Source organism: Magnolia sinica, chromosome 18 (genome assembly GCF_029962835.1).
Source record: "Magnolia sinica isolate HGM2019 chromosome 18, MsV1, whole genome shotgun sequence".
Taxonomy (NCBI): domain Eukaryota; kingdom Viridiplantae; phylum Streptophyta; class Magnoliopsida; order Magnoliales; family Magnoliaceae; genus Magnolia; species Magnolia sinica.
The window spans coordinates 31,582,010-31,598,608 of record NC_080590.1 but is presented as its reverse complement, the minus strand read 5'-3'; the positions used below and the strand labels follow the sequence as shown (position 1 = coordinate 31,598,608).

The window sequence follows — 16,599 nt, the reverse complement described above, 5'->3', positions numbered from 1 at the left end:
GGTAATTTAGTCATAATCACTTTAAACCGTAAAGTTATTGCAAAAAATTTATTCTCAATATCGCAGTCTTGTAAACAACTGTGAATGCAATTTGAAATAAGCAAACAAGTATGAGTATGAGGAATGTGGCAGAAGTTTAAAATTCTCTTACAGAGTTTCCAATCTTTATAAACGTAGTGTGCGGTGTTGAGACTCAAATATTTCATAATTTTCCCCATTTACATCTTGGTTTTATGAACATGAATCAGCTTAATGTTCTATTTTACTCATGTATATGTTGCAAGGTGAATTTAAGAGCTTGAATTGGAAAAGGGTGCTAAAAAGTATGGATTTGATGCTCAAGAATCACCAAGGCAAGGGATGGATCTTAGAATACCAAGATTGAAGAATTCACATGCCAAAGATCTAAGAAAACTAAGTGAAGAATGAAGAAAATCGAAGATTTGAAGTGAAGAATCCTGAAATCGTCCTGAAAAAGTGTATTCTAAAGCTCTAAGGTCTATTTTGAAAAACTGCGCAGCAGAAAATCTATTTTAAACAAACTGTGGAGCGATAAGTCTATTTTGAAAAACTGCATATATTTGAGGCTGTTTCTAGGGTTTTTCAACTTTGTACAAAAATTAGAGTTCCCTACTTATAAATATGGCTTCCTAAGGCATTCCTAAGCATCATTCAAGGCATCTAAAAGTAAAATTTAGGATTTTTAAAGAGTTTTTAATTTTATTAGAGTTTTATAAGGTTTTTTTTTTAGATCTTTTCTATTTACATTGTTTTCTTTCTTCTTATTTTTTTTCTTTCTTATTTTAATTATGTTTTTCTAAGTTCCTTCTAGCTTGGGCTAGAAGGAAAACACATGGGTTTAATAATTCTTTAAAATTATGATGATTGATTGTTTTAATGATAAGAAGAATGGTGTATGCATGTTATCTATTATTTAGGTTTTATTTTTTATTCTCTTATGAGATCCATATGTTTCCATCATATGAGATCCACATTGATGGATAGGCTTACCCTAAATCAATCAGATTTCCTAAATAAGAGAGGTTCTCAACCTGTTATATTTCTTTAATTTTCATTATCTCCTTGATATTGAATTCTTAAAATCACTGACACATCCATTATTTTCTAATATTTTATATCACTTATTAAAATATTTAAACTATTTTATTTTCCAATTAGGCTGACCATAGTGCTCAGATCCTAGTTGTGTTATCCAAGTCATCATGATTTTGGAACATTAACCGATGTGTGGAACTTTGAAGCTTGGGTGTTATTTTATTCAGTTGAATTACATCCATTCAAAAATTCTAAAATCAAATCATTAGTTTAGTTTTTATTACTTAGTTTGTTTTGCATTTGATTTTTTCCTTCTCACAATTCATCTCCCTATGGGATCGACGTTGTATTCACCGGATACTACTTACGAACCTCTGACTTGGAGGCAAGCAATCAAGTTTTTGGCGCCGTTGCCGGGGAGAGACTGAGATAGATCAGATATGTGTAAGATAACTAAGGTAAGTTTTCTTCTAAGGTAAGTTCTCTTCTAAACCCTCCAAATTTTCTGTAGATTTATTTTTCTTTTTCTTTGAAAATAAATTTAATTGGGTCTTTCAAGCACTAATTATGACATAAGGTTGCTCTGCTTGGAATTTTATCACCCAAGTGTTATGGTTGTCCTACAGTTGTTGTTTGATCACAAAGATCATCCGCTGAATCTTTTTTCTAGATTAACATAGTTTAATTTCTGCATTAGTTTTACTTTTATTGTTTTATTTATTTATTTATTTATTTGTGGACTGAACCCTCATGGTCGGCCCTGCCGCCTAGGTTGTTGATTTATTTTTCTTTGTGGATTGAACCCTCATGGTCGGCCCTACCACCTGGGTTGTTGGTTAAGTTTTTATTTTTATTTTAAGTATCATACTTACTATTTGAATTAGTAGTATTTGTGGTGTGGTGTGGATGGTTTGTCCCGTTGGAGTAGGGATCAAAACAATCGACTCTCCTCCGAAGGCGGACTAGTTACAGGCATTGATCATTTACTTATAGGAGGCACTTAACATCACTTGGATTCCATGGCAGACCCAGTTGATAATCCAAATCCAAATCTGCTAGATCCAACTATAAATCAAAATAGAGAAAATCAACCTAATCCTCCTCTTGAGGATGAAAATGAAGTTCATAGGAATGTGTTAAACCAACCACGAACTTTACGTGAACATTTACACCCTGAGAGATCAACTTTATTATCTTGCATAGTGTTCCCTGCTCACACAGGGAACATTGATTTTAAACAAGGAGTGATTCAATTAATTCCTAAATTTCATGGCTTGGATTCTGAAAGCCCCTACTTGCACCTCAAGGAATTTGAGGAAGTAATTGGAACGTTACAAGTAAATAATAGCAATAGGGATGTACTTAAGCTTAGGTTATTCTCATTTTCTCTAAAGGATCGGGCCAAAGCATGGCTTAACTCTCTAAGACCTAATACCATCACTTCATGGCAAGCTTTAAGTAGAGAGTTTTTGAAAAAGTTCTTTCCCGAGCACAAAACAAATGCACTAAAATAAGAAATCGTGTCATTCTCCCAAAAGGGGAATGAACTATTTTTTCAAGCTTGGGAGCGCTTTAAAGACATTCTAATTACTTGTCCACATCATGGTTATGAACCATGGCACGTGATTGATGCTTTCTGAAAGGGGCTTACCATGGACACCCGTCAGTTCATAGAGATGATGTGTGGTGGAACCTTTCTTGGCAAAGATCATAATGAGGCTTGGGATTTTCTAGATATGTTAGCAGAGAATACGCAGACATGAGATGTCTCTACTAAATTAGACCAAAGTAGACTCATTCTTAGAGAGAAAGCGGGGATGTATGTCCTAAGAGAGAAAGACGACCTTAATACAAAATTCGCTGCATTGGGTAGAATGGTTGAAGCCTTAGAATTAGGAAGGTTAATATGGTTAAAGCAAACACTTTCTTAGGTAATTTTTGTAGCATTTGTAATGGTACAGATCATGACACAAAGGATTGTCCAATAATCTCAGTTGTACAAAATATCACGTATGAGCATGATCAAGCAAATGCTATAAATAACTACCAAAGGTCAGTTATGCAACCAATGGGAAACACGTATAATCCAAATTGGCATAACCATCCTAATCTTAGTTAAAGGAATGAACCACAAATTAATGCGCCTAATGCACCTCAAATGCCTCCACAAAACAACTTCTTTGGGGCACCTAACAATGCATCATATGTGACCCCACCAAAGCGATCATCTGTGGAGGATGCATTGACCACATTCATGAACTCTTAAGTTCAAATGAATCAGTCTCTAATCCAATCAAATCAGGAATTAAATACAGTTGTGGCTAGGATTGAGCTCAACTAAATGCTAGGGAAAAAGACACCCTTCCTTCTCAACCTATGTCAAACCCTAGAAACACACATTTCATTGGAGACTCAAATCCAAGTGAGCTACATCATGAACAAGCTAAGGCCATCATTACTTTGAGAAGTGGAAAAGAGGTCGATAACAAGATAATGCAACTGGTAGAAACACCGGAGGATGAACCACTGTCTCAAGAAAATGATGAACCGGTTATGGTTTAAGAGCCGCAACGGTAAAAGGATAAAGAGACTAAGTCATATGAGTCTCCAGTTCCGTTCCCATCTAGACTTCGGAATCCAACTGTCCCCAAGAAATATCAAGAGGTGTTGGATGTGCTCCAAAAGGTTACTGTCAATATTCCTTTGCTTGATGCCATAAGACAAATTCCATCATATGTTAAATATCTCAAGGACTTGGGCACTGTAAAGAGGAAACTACATGTGCACAAAAAGGCCTTCCTTACTAAGAAAGTGAACGCTATCATTCAACAAAGGGTTGTACCCAAATACAAAGACCCGGGAAGTCTCACTCTTCCTTGTATTATTGAGAATTTCCAAATTGAGCATGCTTTGCTAGATTTGGGTGCAAGTGTCAGTTTAGTACCTTATTTAGTTTACAAACAAATGGGATTAGGCGAGCTTAAACCAACTACGATTACACTCCAAATCACTGACCGCTCTATTAAGGTATTAAGGAGAATTTTAGAACACGTGCTAGTCCAAGTGGAGAAATTCTACTTCCTTGTAGATTTTATTGTACTAGACACTGAACCATGTGTAAATGCTAGCGCTCAAGTCCCTATCATTTTAGGCCGCTCATTCCTAGCAACTTCAAATGTAATCATAAATTGTAAGAATGGAATGATGAACTTGTCTTTTCATAACATGACTCTAGAGCTAAATATTTTTAATCTATGTAAGCAGCCCATTGATAATAATGAGATCCATGAGCTGAATTTCATAAATTGCTTGATAAAAGAAGAGGAATTGGAACTTAGTTTAACTGAGGAATTGATTCAAGTCAATGGGGACTTGAAAAATTCTAATTTAAAAAAAGTGTTTGCTGAAATTTGTAATGATAATGAGAGCACTACCACCCAGGACATTGGTATGTACCATGAGAGAGCGCACTAAAATCCTATTTATTGAGGACTCGCGACTTCTGTTATCACCAACCAATGTTCCAAAGCTTGATTTAAAACCACTATCAAATGAGCTTAAGTATGTATACTTAGGTGAAAATAAAACTTATCCTATGGTGATCTCTTCATTTTTAGAGAAGGATCAAGAGATTAAATTGTTGAAAGTTCTAAGGGACCATAAAGGAGCCTTGGACTGGACCATTTCTGACATCAAGGGTAAAAGCCCTTCCATATGCACCCATTGGATTTACCTCGATGAGGACGCTAAACCAATTAGACAACCTCAAAGGCGTCTCAATCCAAACATGATGGAAGTTGTAAAAAATGAGGTGATCAAATTATAGGATGTGGGAATCATCTACACAATATCTGATAATGTTTGGGTGAGTCCAACTCAAGTAGTCCCAAAGAAATCCAGAATAAGTATTGTGCAGAATTTTAATAATGAACTCATACCAACACGTGTCACCACTGGTTGGCGTGTTTGCATTGACTATAGAAAATTGAACCAAGTCACAAAGAAGGACCATTTCCCTCTACCATTCTTTGATCAAGTTTTAGAGAGGGTAGCAGGTCACTCCTATAGTTTCTTGATGGATATTCTGGATATAACCAAATAGAGATGGCCCTGAAAGACCAAGAGAAAACCACGTTCACTTATCCATTTGGCACGTTTACTTTCAAACAGATGCCATTTAGATTGTGTAACGCCCCAGCAACTTTCCAACGGTATATATTAAGTATTTTTTCAAATATGGTTGGAAAGTTTCTTGAGGTTTTCATGGACGACTTCTTTGTATTTGGGAGTAGTTTTGAGGAATGCCTCAATAATTTATCTCTTGTCTTGTCTAGGTGTGAAGAGAAACACTTTGTCTTATATTAGGAGAAATGTTATTTCATGGTTTAAAAATGAATTGTTTTGGGCCATGTTATCTCCAAAAATGGAATCGAGGTAGATCGCTTAAAACTCGAAATTATAGCTAATCTACATATCCCCTGAACTGTTAGAGATATTATATCACTTATAGAGCATATTGGTTTTTATAAAAGATTCATCAAGGACTTTAGTATCATTACTATACTCTTGACTAATCTTCTTCAAAAGGATGTTTCAATTAAGTGGACAGATGAGTGTGCAAGTACCTTTAATAAAATTAAATCATCCCTTACCACTACACCTATCATGCATCCACCAAATTGGACACTTCCTTTTAAACTAATGTGTGATGCAAGTGATTATGCCATAGAGACTATTTTGGGCAAAAGGAAAGATAAACGGCCCTACGTTATTCACTATGTGAGTAGAACTCTAAACTCAGCCCAACTGAACTACTCAACAACTGAAGAAGAATTACTTACAGTAGTTTTTGCTTTGGATAAGTTTAGGTCCTACTTGATGGAATCCAAAATGGTCATTTTCATGGACCACTCGGCTTTGAAATATTTGCTATCTTAAGAAGGATGCAAAGTCGAGACTTTTGAGATGGATCTTTTTGCTCCAAGAATTTGACTTAGAGATGAAAGATAAGAAAGGAGTAGAAAACGTAGTGGCCGATTACCTTTCTAGATTGGTGTTAGATGATTCCACTAAGGAGATACATATCCAGGACACTTTCCCTAATAAACAATTATTTGCGATCTCCAAATTGCCTTGGTATGCGGATATAGTGAACTACCTTGTAACGGAAAAAATGTCATATCATTGGAAGTCATAAGATAGGATGCGTTTTAAAACCGGGGTTAGAAACTTTTTCTGGGATGATCCATATTTATATAAATATGGGACTAATCAGAATTTTAGACGTTGTGTCCTAGAGGATGAAGTTCAGAGTGGTATTTTCTTTTGTCACATGGAAGCATGTGATGGCCATTTTTCTACTAAGAAAACCACTGCAAAAATCTTTCAGTGTGGTTTTTACTTACCCACCATATTTAAAGACACTCATGCTTTCTGTGTTGCTTGTGATAGATGTCAAAGGTTGGGAGGAGTGTCTCGGCGTAACATGATGCCTTTATCCTTAATTTTACAATTGGAGATTTTTTATTGTTGGGGTATTGATTTTATGGGCCCATTTCCATCTTCTTTTGGATTTCTTTATATATTGGTTGGTGTGGACTATGTTTTAAAGTGGATTGAGGCAGTTCCAAGTAGGACCAATGACAACAAAGTGGTCATAGAATTCCTCAAGAAAAATATTTTTTCTAGATTTGGAACTCCAAAGGCCATCATTAGTGATGACTGTTCTCAATTTTACAATAGGACATTTGAGGCTTTGATGAAGAAATATGACATCAAGCATAAAGTGAGCACCTCATACCACCCACAAACGGGTGGGCAAGCTGAAATTTCTAATCGGGAAATCAAACACATTTTAGAGAAAACTATAAGGCCAGATAGGAAGGATTGGTCCCTCAGACTATCTAACGCTTTATGGGCTTATAGGACTGCTTATAAGACCCCAATTGGAATGTCTCCATACAGATTGGTGTATGAGAAGGCTTACCACTTGCCCGTGGAATTGGAACATAAAGTCTACTGGGAATAAAGAAATTAAATTTTAATATGGACCAACCAAGTGAACAAAGGAAATTAGAGTTGAATGAATTAAAGGAGCTGAGGAGAGATTCTTATGAAAATTTTAAAATCTACAAAGAGAGAACCAAAGCTTTTCATGACAAAAATATCCTGAGGAAGAATTTTGAACCTCAGCAAAAGGTCCTATTGTACAATTCCCGTCTCCAGTTCTTTCCGTGAAAGTTAAGATCAAAATAGACAGGCCCCTTCATTGTGAAGAATGTTTATACTCATGAGGATGTTGAAATTGAGAATCCACGTAATGACAATGTGTACAAGGTTAATGGCCTTATGTGAAAAACTTTCATTTGGGAGAGGAGTCCTTCCCTCTTCATTAGACAGAATATTCAGAATGATGCTCTTAGTCTGATGGAGCATTTCTTTACGATTTGTATCATATTCAATTCTTTTTAGTGTCACATAGCAGGTGAGTTTTTCATGGTAGTACTATCCACCATTTCTTTTACTTTTATTGTTCTCTACATTACATTGGGGACAATGTAAATTTTAGGTTGGGGGTGTGGATAGTCATCCATGTAAAGGTTTCTTTTTTTGGGTTTCATTTTATTTTATTATTATTTTTATTATTTTTAGGTTTCAGTTAGGGTTAAGTTTATTTTTTTAGGTTTATGGGATTTTTTTTTCAATATTTTCAAAATAATATGTTTATATACAAGAATATGAACATGATATTTTTGCGAATTCCAAAGGCAAAGTTAATACTTAGTCTAGGTTGACAGTAGTCAGAAATCTGATAACTGAAAATTATAAACTTAAGTTCAATTATCTAATCATTAGTTTAAAGTGAATTGTAATTTGATATACTGAATTTACAATACAGCCTAGCTAATTAAGTGAGGAATATGATATGTGAACTAGAATAATAAATTTTGATTCAAACAAGGTTGAATGAACTAGTACCATTGATATATGCTTAAAAGAGAGAATATTGAAGGAAAAAAATGATGGAAAAAGAAAAGTTTACTATAAAGCATGAATGCAATTACCATAGTAATCGTGTCAGTAATCCGGAGTAAGGATACTTAAATATCCATTACTGTTACCATTACAAGTACGATACCTTATGTTATGAAGCAAACCGATGAGAATCTTCATTTAAGGGTGGTCTATGATATTGAGGATATGATGATAAAAGAAGAAATGTCATGAAGAAAATGAGATAACTAAATATTTCATATTCTTGGAATGATTGAAAGAAGTTAGGATGGGGAACATGCATATTTCTCAAAGTTAGACTAGTGTCACAAAGTACCTAAGGATATTGGATCATAACTATTCTAAATTTTGATTAGGTCTCTAAACTCAAGGATGTAATGGATTAGGAAATTAAGATTCTAACTAACTTTAGACTTAGGGTAAATATTGTTTTGTTTTGGAATTCATATGATGAATGGAGGCATAATTGTATAAATTTCTTAGTGTTGAATTATTTTTCGTGTTTTCAATGTTTGTGGGTAACAATTCTGGAAACCCTCACGAGACTATAACTCATCCACTAGGGGAAACCTAGGGGTTTAAAGGCTTGTTGAATATGCTAAATGCAATCAAGATTACCTGTGAAAGTGGTATAGTTAGAATTTTATTTTCATTTTAATTTTGTTTTTAGAATTTATTTTTATTTTTATTTTTATTTTTCTTCGCTTATTTTGCTCGGGACTAGCAAAATGCTGGTTGGGGGGTGTGTTGAGACTCAAATATTGCATAATTTTTCCCATTTACATCTTGGTTTTATAAACATGAATCAGCTTAATGTTCTATTTTACTCATGTATGTGTTACAAGGTGAATTTAAGAGCTTGGATTGGAAAATGGTGCTAAAAAGCATGGATTTGATGCTCAAGAATCGCCAAGGCAAGGGATGGATCTTAGTATACCAAGATTGAAGAATTCACATGCCAAAGATACAAGAAAACTAAGTGAAGAATGAAGAAAATTGAAGATTTGAAGTGAAGAATCCTGAAATCGTCCTGAAAAAGTGTATTCTGAAGCTCTGAGGTCTATTTTGGAAAACTGCGCAGCAGGAAGTCTATTTTAAATAAACTGTGCAGTGATAAATCTATTTTGGAAAATTATGTATATTTGAGGCGCTTTATAGGGTTTTTCAACTTTATACGAAAATTGGAGTTCCCTACTTATAAATTGCGCTTCCTAAGGCATTCCTAAGCATCATTCAAGGCATCCCAAAGCTAAATTTAGGGATTTTAAAGAGTTTTTAATTTTATTAGAGTTCTGTAAGTTTTTTTTTCAGATCTTTTCTATTTGCATTTATTTTTTTCTTCTTATTTATTTCTTTCTTATTTTAATTATGTTTTTCTAAGTTCCTTCTAACCCAAGCTAGAAGGGAAGCACATGGGTTTAATAATTCTTTAAGATTGTGATGATTGATTGTTTTAATGATGAGAAGAATGGTGTATGCTTGTTATCTATTATTTAGGTTTTATTTTTTATCTTCTTGTGAGATCTATATATTTCCATCATATGATATCCACATTGATAGATAGGCTTACCCTAGATCAATCAAATTTCCTAGATAGGAGAGGTTCTCAACATGTTATATTTCTTTGATTTTCATTATCTCATTAATATTGAATTCTTAAAATCACTGACGCTAGAGAATATATATCAATGGTGCAAATCCATGATTTTCTAATATTTTATATCACTTATTAAAATATTTAAACTGTTTTATTTTTCAATTAGGCTGACCATATCCTAGTTATGTTATCCAAGTCATCATGATTTTGGAACATTAACCTATGTGTGGAACTTTGAAGCTTAGGTGTTATTTTATTCAGTTGAATTACATCCATTCAAAAATTCCAAAATCAAATCATCAGTTTAGTTTTTATTACTTAGTTTGTTTTACATTTGATTTTTTCCTTCTCACAATTCATCTCCCTGTGGGATCCACCCTGTATTCACGGGATACTACTTACGAACCTCTATACTTGAGGCAAGCAATCAAAATCCAAGATGTTCGGGGTCAATATGGAGAAAGACGAGATAATTTCAGTTCTTTATTGGTATTACTCGTGTATAGGATAACATCGAGTGTTAATGATCAGTAAGTGACAATATAAGTTAATTATAACGAAAAATTTCAAGGGTTTTTGGAAATCCAAAATAACGAAAATCTAGGATGTTACATTATGTGACTTATCATAGTTGTCTACCCATTTTACCATAATATTTTAGGGCATGAGCCAAAAAATTAAGCGGATCCAACGCTCAAGTGGACCACACCATTGGAAAACAATGGTTCACGTTACTGTAACACCTCGGATTTCGGGGGCTGAGTAGATACTTGACTCTCGATATCCCAGGTGCCACTTATGTTTTGCAAAAGCAGGATTTTATAATTTATTTCACTTGGCATTCGAACAGTTCATATAATTAAAATAGACTATGCGATGTACTCTGGAATAAACGTAAATTTTAACGCAAGTAATCAACTAACAAGTAAAATATGTTTATTCAGAGTATATGACTACAACTGAGCAAAATATATAGTTTCAAAAATACAAAATGTATCGACTCTAAAATCTCATTAACGTCCTAAGAGTGTCCTATATCGACCTACCTAACAATTGGAAGTATGAGGACTCCTTCGAGTTTATGTGCGCCTCCTACAACACATCAGACTCCATAGTACCTGCATTTACAAAAGTGTCTAGTTGGTGTTTTAAAACAACATCCTAGAGTGAGAGTGAGTGATCAACTCAATGGTTCCATTAACTCTAAGTTACACATGTTATCATATCCATATGCATAATTAATGAAAAACAACATAAGCATATAATCCCCAGACCCTCTTGTTAATGTACATGCATGATATTATGATATGATGCATGCCCTGGCCATCCAACACTCCCTCAAGCGACTCCATTTATACGTTTGTATATGACCAACACTCTCTCAATGCGACCTCAACTGCCGAGTCGCCAACTTATGCTAATGCAATACTATGAATGTTCATGTTAGCCGAGTATTTAATTAAGTCTATTCATCCAGAAAGATTAGGGAAGCTGAAACACCTCTATTTAATTAATGGCCTTGTAAAGATCACTTGGCCCAAGGCATCCGTAGCGGCTCTGAGCTTGCGATATCACCCTTTTATTTCATGAATTAATAATTCCAAAGGTAAGGTATGATACCCAAAAGTATGAGGATCAACACGGTATGGGTCGTCACCCAAACACCAAGTATGATCACTCAGCTCTGAGGTGCGGGTTTGTCACATAACCAAATCACCACAAGGGCTTGTCACCCAATTCCATTCATACCCGAGTCGTTCGAACAGTACTCTGGCACAGAACCATCGGCCAGGTAATTTGATAGAGGTTGTTCGAATAAAGATTTATCATATCTTGTGCTCGCTGTTCACTATGGGGAGGCTTGTTACCCCGGCGTAAGCCGATAGCACGAACATAGTGTCTCATACCATTATGCCTGGCTCTCAAGACTTGGGGATCATATCACTAACAGTTAATAGTAGGCCTCTCAAAGGTATAGGGTGCTTCAGATTTAGGTATGCGTAATCATACATGGTGAATACACATGGTTGGTCAACTGTTAGGCTAATTCAGTTAACTTAGACAAACTTTAACATAACCAGCATTGGGTGCAAGTATCCCTTATAGTTTGACTACTGCCGGTTACCTGTGTTCGGCCTAAATCAATCGGACAAGTCTGGGGCAGCCAACCCAAGTAGAGCTGCCCTCATAAATTTATGATTTGTCAGCCAACCCGATTAACTAAATAACCACAGTCAATCAATAACACTAATAAATCAACTATGTATCTATAGGAATAGATACAAGCAACAAATTAGGAATTTCTACTCTATTGGGCATTTTATCGAACATGCAGGCTGTGTTACAACTAATATAGCAATTCATGTGAGGTAAGGCATATTTAGTGCATAAGCATGTGAGTAATAGGAAGCATGAGCAACAAATTTTATAATTTCAACTTATTCTAGCATCTAATTGAATGTTCGAACTACATTACACTTGATTAACAATTTATGAGAGGCGAAGAGTCATACGAGCACGCACTGGTTAATATGCAATCATCTATTCACTACACAAATCATTAATTGTGGCATAGGGATCAACAAACGACAACCTAAGAATAATGGTCCACACCTAAAAGCGATTCGTCAATTTTTGGTGCCGCTCCTAAGGTTGTGATCCATAGGGTAGCGTGCTAGTTTCCTGTATTTGTAAAATTTGCTTATAAGGGGCGCATGCAATTAGCTTATAAGACTCAAATCACAAAGAGAGACCAATAGTTACCTTTTTTCTACCACCGAGTTGTCCCTTACGGCGTAGCGCTGTTGTGACCTCCGTTGTGGCCAATAATGATGGAAAAATCTCCCACACAAGCTCCCTCAAAATCTCTCTCTTCTTCACTCTCCACTCACTCTCCCTCTTGCAACTGAATTTCGTATGGGAGTATGGGAGAGAAATTTCGGGCTTTTATTGTCTCAGATTTTGTGTCCAAATAGCCCTGGGGGTCTCTTTTCCATTATACTTGCCCATAAGGGGGCTGATTTCGATTTACAGTATCATTTCGGGGGCCTACTAGCTCATCCGTGTCAAGGGAAAGGTGCCCCACTATAGGATCTAGGGTTTGTCAGAATCAGGCGACAATCAAACACTTCGATCAACCATGGAGGCCCCACTTACGATGGACGGTCTCCAGTGATCAATCGGGGCCACAATTATACGGATATGAGTAGAAAAATATCCTTAACTCATGTCTCGAATTTGGTTGTGATCTAACGGTCGAAAAGTCATAACTTTACGAAATAGCGGAAGGTCTATTTTACTTAAGTTTTCATATTTCAGCTTAGGGGATTCGCACGTTTCAAGCACTTGGCTTCTGGCCCAAGTTGAGCAGTTCTGGGCACTTTCTTAGTTCGCTACCCGCGATGGGCGTCAAGCCCAATGAGATAGATATTATTCTATAGTTTTGGAACTAGTGGCCCATTAATGAGAGGTCTAGAGCTTGTTCAGATAATCATGGCATTCTGGAATGACTTGGGTAGGGAGATTTTTTGTACATAATGGTTAGGGTCTGGATTAGCTAAGTCTATAATGTGGCCTATTTGCAATTAGCGAAAATGACGATTTGGTCATAATCACTCTAAACCATCATTTCTTAGGCTAAACAGATAATTGGGTCACTTTGGTTTTTTAATTAAGATCCGACTCTTAGTTGTCTTGACTTTGGGTAGATCTTTAATGTAGTTGTGATCGTCTCGATTGGTCAATGATATGTTAGCTAGATTTAAGCCCTAGATGAACAAATCACAAGGATAGACTTGAAGTTTAAGTGATTGGGCGGATTCGTTGGCTTCCTATGGTTGATTAATCGGATTGGTGTGGTTCTTTATTAGTATCACTTATGTATAGGCTCACATTGAGTATCAATGGTTAGTAAGTGACGACATAGGCTAGTTATATAAAAAAAAAATTTGAATTTTTAGAAATTCAAAATGTTGCAAATCCAGGACATTACAGTTACAACCATTATTGAAAGTTTTTTGTTTTTAAATTTCTTGGGCCCACATTGATGTGTATTTTTCATCTAACCCTTTCATAAGGTGTAACGCCCTGAAATCTAGGGGTCGGGCATATCCACGATCTTTGAATTTTCAAGGGTCGCCTTTGAATGTGGAAGTGAAGTTTATTAGCACAAATCATATGACATTAACTCAATAGTGATGATTTAAACTAAACATTGTATATATAGTCTGAATTTAAAGTGGTGCCACATAATCACAACAGTATCTATACAATCATCTAAGTCAATAATAGAATCTACTTAGCTAGGGCTCTATATACATGTGCAACATGGTCTAAGAGTCTTGTGGAGCGTCATAAAAGTACCAATTGATAGCCCAAAATGATGGTATGACGGATTATACCTAATCATCAATTCACAACGGCCTCGATAGCGCTTGCATTAAAAGGACCGCCAGGTGTTTCAAAACACTATCCCGAGATTAATGCATGTTAAGAGGAATACAAAATGGTGGGATTGCCAAACGCACCACCCAAAATAGATTTAGTGAGGTTACCAAACACACCAGTCTACATAATATGGTGGGGTTACCAAATGCACCACCCTAGTAGAATGCACGCATGATTGTTAAACCTTTATTGATCAGTATTCAACTAGCAATATTGGCGAAGCCAAAACACTACAATTACATCACAAATCAATATGCGAGAAAATTATGGCTCGTCACCAGTATCCTCTAAATACCCAGTGTTTATAGATGAACAATTTCATAGGTACGGGCATTCGCCAAAGACATTAAATTAATATGGTATGGGTCATCATGCAAGATCAATGATGGTAGGCTCATTACCTCCATCGGTGCTTATGATTCTCTTCAAGGTTACAAAATCAATACATGTTAAAGACAATGCACGCACAGTGTCACAGACCACCGTACATGGCCCATGAGCTGTAACAAGTAAGCTCGTCTAGATCACAGACAACTTATGAATAATGACTACGAGTAATGGTAACTGTGGTATTCTAGATTTCATAGGATGCTAGATTTCATAGGATGTTTGAAAACAAATTATCCAACACCGATTTTCCCTAAGTTACACTAACTCGGTGGATCGAGTGAACAATGAAGAGATCGGACATGGATGTATAACACAACCTGAGTAGCCCTATCTAGTGTCAGTTAATCGAGTTCCATCTCAAATCGATCGAACAAGCCTGTGATGGCCAAACCCTTGGTGGGTAGTCACTAATTTCAGTTTACTGAAACAATCTCAAGAAATAGAGATTCATGATATTCTAAATAGAAATACAAGTACAAAAGAACAATAATATATCAAAAGCCATACACAGACATTTAACCATATACTTGGTGTGCACAACATACAACTTTATGTTTTCACAAAATAAGCCTATATGAACAATACAAACAACTAAGCATTCATGTATTTAATTAAGCACACTTAGCATATGAATCATAATCATACAAAGATACTAATATTTGAATAGAGAAAATTTTAATATAAACACAAAATTTACTAATTGAAACTATCACCTATTGATAAATGCTACTTAGAAGAATAGTCCTTACCTATGATGGTGAATTCACATCACGTGCTAACGGCATCTAGGATAAAAAAGATTTGAGAAAAACCTAATTCCCTATATGAATTTCACATAAACTTAATTTAGACTCTAAAAATCCAATTTCAATACCTAATCTTCAAAGTGGGAGGATACTTTACCTTCAATTACCACAAGATATCAATCATATGGAAGAAAAGATAGTTGAATCGGAGTATTTTAGAAAAACCATTGTTAAAACCTTAGGAAAAATCCTAAATTCTAATTATCTAACCCTTTTTACAAATGGAATCCTTTATATATTGTTTTATGAAGAACTGAGGTGAGTCACACAACTCACACTCTCATGGTTTGGTCTAAGTTGAGTGGTTTAGGATATGCTCTAAGATATCTGATTAAAGTGAAATGTCAAGTCCACTAAGGTGAACATATTTCTATAGTTTTGCGATCAATGTCCCACCAATGAACAGTTTAGAGCTCTTTTGGGTATTTCAGCCACCTTTAGGGCAATTTTAGGAATAGGATTTTATATATCTTGATATTAGGTTTGTAGCGTGCATTGTTGGGTATAAGATTTAGATAATAGTGCGTATTGATTTGTTATTTAAGGGCACTTGATTGAATATGTACTGCTCTTTATGTCATAACTGTAGTTTAGTCGGTTCGAGTCATGTACATCAAACAATCACGATCTGATTCATTGGTTAGATTCTTTAGTGGATCTTAATGATGATTCAGTTATTTGGATAAATCAGTGGTGGTTTTCCTCAGGTCATGGACTTAGATATGTAGGTCATATGGTTAGATACAATATTCAGGCAATCAAGCGACATAAGTGGCTTTCTCTAAGAGTGTCCAATCGAATTTGTACAGTAAGATTTGTTTATCCAAGTGTCCTAGATGGATTCAGGGTTTCGAGTTTTAGATTCATGTACAAATTTATGAAGTGTTCGAGTTTTAGATAAGGTGTGTACACATGTGCTTGTCAACTTTATTAAAAATAATAATAATAATAAATTCTTGTGTTACGCGAGTACATCTAACACTCGAGTATTGAAAAAAAAAATAGGGACGTTACATAAAGTCACAGACATGGATAAAGGAAAAACAGAAATATTAGCTTGATCCAAAACTTTTGGGACCTTGGAGAAGTATTCAAAGGTAGATGTTCAATTCCCACTATTTCCTATGGGTCCATTTGAGTTTTGGATTTTCCTCATTTTTTTGGCTCATGCCCTAAAATGAGCTGCCGGAAGGGATGAATGGCCTGGATAAGTGACGTTCATTACAGTGGGCCCCATAGTTTTTACCATGAATTTGTAGACAGATAATTTCAAACCCCACCTGTCACCGT

The 16,599-nt window shown here is 35.4% G+C and overlaps 1 non-coding gene across 1 annotated transcript; it reads right to left on the bottom strand.

Moving 5' to 3' along the window:
- Window positions 1–2,558: 2,558 nt before the first annotated feature.
- LOC131234174 (small nucleolar RNA R71) lies at window positions 2,559–2,665 on the bottom strand. The gene has a single exon (XR_009165583.1). It is a non-coding gene; the product is annotated as a small nucleolar RNA R71 (small nucleolar RNA).
- Window positions 2,666–16,599: the final 13,934 nt, after the last annotated feature.